Raw genomic sequence first — 6,044 nt, forward strand, 5'->3', positions numbered from 1 at the left:
ATAGCCTTATTAATTAATTAATTAATTAAACTAATTTGTTTGCAAAATAAGTCTACTTTCCAAAAATCTTAGGCTGATTACTTATATAAGTCCAGCAAGAATAGTGGTTGACCATGTAGGCTCTTTTAAATCTGCTTTGCTGGAACTTTTCATAAGGAATCTCCAGAATGAACTTTAAATAGTTTCTCGAAGCCAGGAGACAAGCCAAATACTTGCCATTAGACTTCACGTGCAACACCTATAGATTTGGGTGAACTCCTCTCCTTTCCAGGTCCCCAAAATATCTTGAGATTCCTGCATCTCCTGGGGAGTGACCTCCTTTACTGACCTGGTAAAGCAGCTGGAACTCTATAAGTAAGGTATCAGGTTAATATTTGCAATGGGCTTTATTACTTCCCTAAAGTCAACATTAGTTCCTTAAAGCTATCTGGTCAAATTTGAGTCTATGCTTGTCTCTCTCCAATATGACATTCGAGTCAAAACCATGGTAATATAAGCAACATTTCCAGTTGTGACCTGTTACAGGGTGAATAGATACTTGAACTTATGAAAATAAATATATTGCCATGAAAATATAAGAATACTGAGAGTTTCTGAAATCTGAAGGGATCAGGTAGGGAGAAAAAGATAAATGTTTCAGTTCTGCTGACACAAATATAATTTATCAAATTGCCGTAAGTTAATTAGCTTAAGAGAAAAAGTTTCCTTAAAAAGTTTCCTTTGGAAAAACTTAAAAAAAAAATCAGTAGTTGAGGGGCACCTGGGTGGCTCAGTTGGTTAAGCATCTGACTCTTGATTTCAGCTTGGGTCCTGGGATTAGGGGTCCTGGGATCAAACCCCTTGTTGGGCTTCATACTCGGTGGGGAGTCTGGTTGAGATTCTCTCTCTCTCTCCCTCTGCCCCTCCCCCCAAAAAACAAATCAATATATCTTTTTAAAAAAATCAGTTGTTTCAAACAAAAAGTCATGAAAATTATAATCATCCTCCTCAGTTCATTCAGTCCCATGTTATTCTTGTTCTGCTTGAATCCAATTTCTCACTGGTTCTAGACATTGTTACCCAATTCAGTTTTATGTTCTTAAGGTTATCAGAAATGTGTACTCAAAGTTCTTTTCATGTGTCTCACTGAAGTTGAAGCACTTTTGCAAAAGCATCGGAGTAAAATAGTAGTGTAACTGACAAAAGACTTAAAAATGGCAATGGTAAAATGTCTGATTAAAGTTCATTACAATGCAGTTAAGGAAATTTGGTTATTTTTGTGACACATAACACTTCCAGATTAAATCAGGGTATATAAGATTTCCAGGTGTTTTATACAATTTCTAAAACACTGTAATAACTAATATCTACACACATATAATCTAAGAAGGTTTAGTATAATATATTTGACAGTGCTTCCCATGTAATTTAGCATACCAAATAAGCCTAATTAGCTTAGTATCTCTCTTTTATGAGGAGTAACAAACCTCTGAAATGTTCCAGGGGCCCTCTGGAACACGTCAGTTAGATTATGGTCAATAGACTTCTTTTTGGAATTTTGGGAAATTTGTCAGAAACATCAAAAGTTTTGAACATGTGATTAAATAGGATCACAGATTATTATGAAACAATATTTAATTATACATTTAACCAAGCTGACACTTAGATTTCAAAGGCAAATGCAGAATGTTAGTAGTTGTGAGCAAAATCTAGCTCTTTTCAAATTAAGACTTTTCTTAAGTAATCAAAGGCCTGATAAACATAGGGAATTATGTTGGCATAATACAGAATCTTTGTTTTCTAGGGTGATAATTTTAAAGGTAAACAAAAGCTCTCCTGTTTACAAATTCTTATTAAGAGCAGACCCACAGTTCCAGAAAACTTTGTCCTTTTAAAAAGAAAACAAAATTTTAATTTTGGACCAGCATACCTTGATATTAAAATTCGTTTACTTAATTAAATTTATTCTAATCTTAGCCACACTGAACACACACAAAATTCCTTTTCAAAGATTCCTGTTCCATAAATCTTCTATAACTTTCTTTTTTACATTCAGATTCTGTCCTGAGTTTTCCTCTAACCAGCCTCAGTTAGGACAAAATTATTTTCTTTCAACAAAGATATATTCCCATTCCTTCTACTTCTTCTTACCAGAAACACACATCTTACTTTCTTGTGTAAGGGAGCATATTTTGCTATCCCAAGGTAGGCCTCTTTGGCATATTGATTGATTATTTTAGGCTGATTATTTTTTAAGAAACTGTAGACACAGGAGAAACTCTGAAAACCAAGAAGTTGCCCTTTTGTAAAAGACATTTACAGGTGTAATGAAATCTTTATTTGCAAGGCTGTCTCGCTCAGCACCAGGAAGAGAGGGATGACTCTAATCTCTAGAAACTCTTATCATTAAGGCAGTGATTTAGATCTGCATTTAACAACCTTACCCCTGTTTGTGCTTTTCCTGGCCACTTTCCACAACCAGCTGCCCACCCCCTCCACCTCTGTCTTGAGTTGAAGATGGTAACTAAGATGATGGCTTAGGCCATTTCAGAGACTTTTTCAGTTTTCCTGGGTCTCTCCCATGTGTACAGGAGGTATACATGTTACTAAATTTTCTTTGATTTTCTCCTGTTACTCTGTTTCATGTCAAGTTCATTCTTATACCAACTAAAAGAATCTTGAGGGCAGAATAAAAATTTTTCCTCCCCAACACTTGAGTATAAATTTGTTTCCCTTATTATTTCCAGTAGTTTTAATTACATTTATTAGAATTATTAACTCTTAGAAACTTTGACTGAACTAACATGAATTTGCTCCTTGGTGAGTTACAGATAGAGACTACACCGGTTGGAGTTGTCACACAAAGGAAACTTTATTTGCAGCAAATAAGGTCACAGGGAATAACTGCCAAAGCTATGAATCCCCGAGCAAGGGTGAGTGGGTTCCTTTATTTTTTTTTAAAGATTTATTTGTTTATTTGAGAGGAAGGGAGGGGGGCAGAGGGAGCAGGAGAGAGAGACTCTCAAGCAGACTCCCCGATGAGCACAGAGCCCAAATGGGACTCCATCTCACAATCCTGAGATCATGACCTGAGCCTAAGTCATGAGCTGGACACTTAACCAACTGGTCCACGCAGGCACCCCTGGGTTCCTTTGATTTAGGGTTAGGATGATTATTTAGAAGGGGGAGCCTTGTCGTCATATGTGGAGGTGGGCATAAGGTCCTACATGTACCTTAAGCAAACATGCCTATGCGTGTGTTTTATGTTAATGAGCCTCATGCTCCTCACAGAGATTTTAGCGTGATAATGAAGTAAAGGTAACTCCTGGTCACTCTGTGGTCCATCTGTGCAGGTGTGAGTCAGGACTTGGGCTCAGACTGGTCAGGGTTGTCCGGGCTGGCCAGAGCTCTTCATCAGGGCAGTCATTATTGCTTGAGGGGTAGTTTTGGTTTCCATCACGGGATGCTATGCCCATTGGGTCTTCTGCCTAAGTTAAAAGATAAGCTGGAAAGAAGAACTTAAGGAAAATGTGGGACAGAGGTCAGTGGGTACATGCAGGTGGGCAGTAAAAGTCAGGTTTTAGGATCTTGTTGATGACAAAACCTTAATTTCTAGTGAAATCTAAGTAGTAAGCAATTGTGAACTGTTATACCAGTATTCTTTAGATTGGCAAATTTATGAATTGATTTTATAGTTTCTAGAAACATATGGTCTTCATAGTACAGTCTTTCAGTTAACCACAAAATGTTTACTGACAGACCCAAATGTATCTATAGTTTCTCTGTAATAAGACAAAAATAGATAAACCTATGTTCTGTACTTAATGTTCATTAATTTACTTTATTTGGAAATGATCTAGATATGCAATGAATTTAACTTGACTCATCATTTAACTTAGGAAAACTTTAAGGTTTCAGGTTACCAAAAAGATTTTGGAAGCTATTTAAAAGCTTACCTATAAATGTTTTCACATACATCTATTTCATTTACTTGTTCTTAATGATTGTTTAGATTACCCACAAAACTTTATGAGGTAGCAAAGTTGTCAACCATTATTCTAAGTTTTTTTTTCTTTCTGACAAATTTTGCAACACAGATTAAAAAAAAAAACTTATTCAACTTTCTGTAAACACAGGCACAACGGAAGTTTTATATTCAATGTTGAATTAAAAATGTGTCTATTTTAATTAAATCAACTTTTAATTAGTTTTACTACCAGATATTTCTCCAGATCATGTGAACTTGCAAAACATTTGAGTTAGTTTCTGTCTTTCTAAGACTATTAGAATGCGCAATCCTTATAAGCATTTGCCTTCAAACCAACTAAATAGAGCTCTTTTACAAATTCATTTTAGAAATACCATTTGGAGGTAGAGAAAATATCTCACATTTGCAACATACATATATGGACATATAAGCACAGGAAATCTAATAGCTTTTGTTTTTACTAATATTTGTGGAGAAGACAGTGTAGGCCGAATTTCCAAATACCTGTCTATCTCTCTTTCTTTTTCTTTATTCTTCATGAAAAATTTCTCCGTAAAATTTGCATTTCAAAAAATGGCTCTTAGGTCCTAGAGAAGATGGGTATAGAAAATTCATTTCACGGGGCGCCTGGGTGGCACAGCGGTTTAAGCGTCTGCCTTCGGCTCAGGGCGTGGTCCTGGCATTATGGGATCGAGCCCCAGATCAGGCTCTTCCTCTATGAGCCTGCTTCTTCCTCTCCCACTACCCCTGCTTGTGTTCCCTCTCGCTGGCTGTCTCTATCTCTTGTCAAATAAATAAATAAAATCTTTAAAAAAAAAAAAAAAAAGAAAGAAAGAAAGAAAATTCATTTCACAAAGGCACAGAGAAAGTATCAAAGTTTTTTTCAAGGTGGAGATTTGGGGCATTGTGCCTATTATCACAGATGCTAGAGCCCTTATAACAGCTTGTATTTTTTTTTTTTTAAGTAAACTACCCTCAGTGTGGGACTTGAACTCATAACCTCAAGATCAAAAGTCACATGCTCTGGGGCGCTTGGGTGGCTCAGTCAGTTAAGCATGGGACTCTTGATTTCGGCTCAGGTCATGATCTCAGAGTCCTGAGATTGAGCCCCCCCCCTTGGGCTCTGTGGTGGGTGTGGAGCCTGCTTAAAATTCCCTCCCTCCCCCCATGAACACATGGGTGCACACACGCAGTCTTTAAGAAAAATGTCACATGGTCACATGCTCTACTGACTGTGCCAGCCAGGTGCCCCAATAGTTTGTATTGTAAAAGGCCTCTCCACACCTTTTTGTTATTAGCCTCAGGTGATGTGAGCTATGTTTTCAAAGACATGATAAAATTTATAATTTTAAGGGAGAAAGCAAAAAAATTCTTTTTTCCTAAGAGTTCCAGGGTAATTGCTATTTAAAATTTACCTTTCTTAAGTACAGGACAATTTTGTTCCAATATCCTGATCTTTTATAATATCTACAAGCATTTTGAGAAGAATTGGGGATTTGGGGGATTGATGAAGATAGATGGATTTCGACTTGTTTCTACAGTTATATTTCTGGTTTTGTAGAGATTCACACAACAAAGATGTTTTGTTTTTAATCCCCCCCCCCTCCAAAGAACTGGCCAGTAGCCTGAATATCAAGGGTTTGACCTGCCTTTTTAACTAAACTTGCTTCAAGAAGATTTTTAACTAAAATGGGAATGAAAAGATTTATGCCTTTGTAAAGTCTGTATAAAGCATTTATAAAGCTTTTTTTTCTAAGTACACAGTTCAACTTTGGCTTCTGTTAGCCCCTGAATATTGGCCTTCTGGGACCATTTGTAGAACAGTCATCTGTTTCCTCAGGGTGATGTGGGCATGGGGGGTGGGGGGGGAGGTTGTGAATGGCCACTAATCTTTCTTAATTCCTCTCTAAATTTGGTAGGATCTTTTGAAAGTGGAGGTAAAAGGGATTTGTAATTGAAAAGATTTGCTGTTGTCCAGGGAACATGAATTCTTTGTGGGGGGGTGGTATTGGGGATACACTTGTAAAGGACATTGCATCGGAATGCCTGAAGCTGACAGAGCCTGATTACAGAGCCC

At 37.0% G+C, this 6,044-nt stretch overlaps 1 long non-coding RNA gene across 1 annotated transcript in view; it reads left to right on the top strand.

Annotated features, from left to right (window-relative positions):
- LOC117801095 overlaps positions 1–3,019 on the top strand; it is a 38,493-nt gene extending 35,474 nt beyond the window's left edge. Inside the window, exon 4 of the long non-coding RNA XR_004623493.1 lies at positions 2,811–3,019. This is a non-coding gene — a long non-coding RNA (uncharacterized LOC117801095). The remainder of the gene's footprint in view (positions 1–2,810) is intronic.
- The last annotated feature ends 3,025 nt before the right edge of the window (positions 3,020–6,044 follow it).

The sequence above is a fragment of the Ailuropoda melanoleuca genome, chromosome 2 (assembly GCF_002007445.2).
Source record: "Ailuropoda melanoleuca isolate Jingjing chromosome 2, ASM200744v2, whole genome shotgun sequence".
In the NCBI taxonomy this organism is placed as follows: domain Eukaryota; kingdom Metazoa; phylum Chordata; class Mammalia; order Carnivora; family Ursidae; genus Ailuropoda; species Ailuropoda melanoleuca.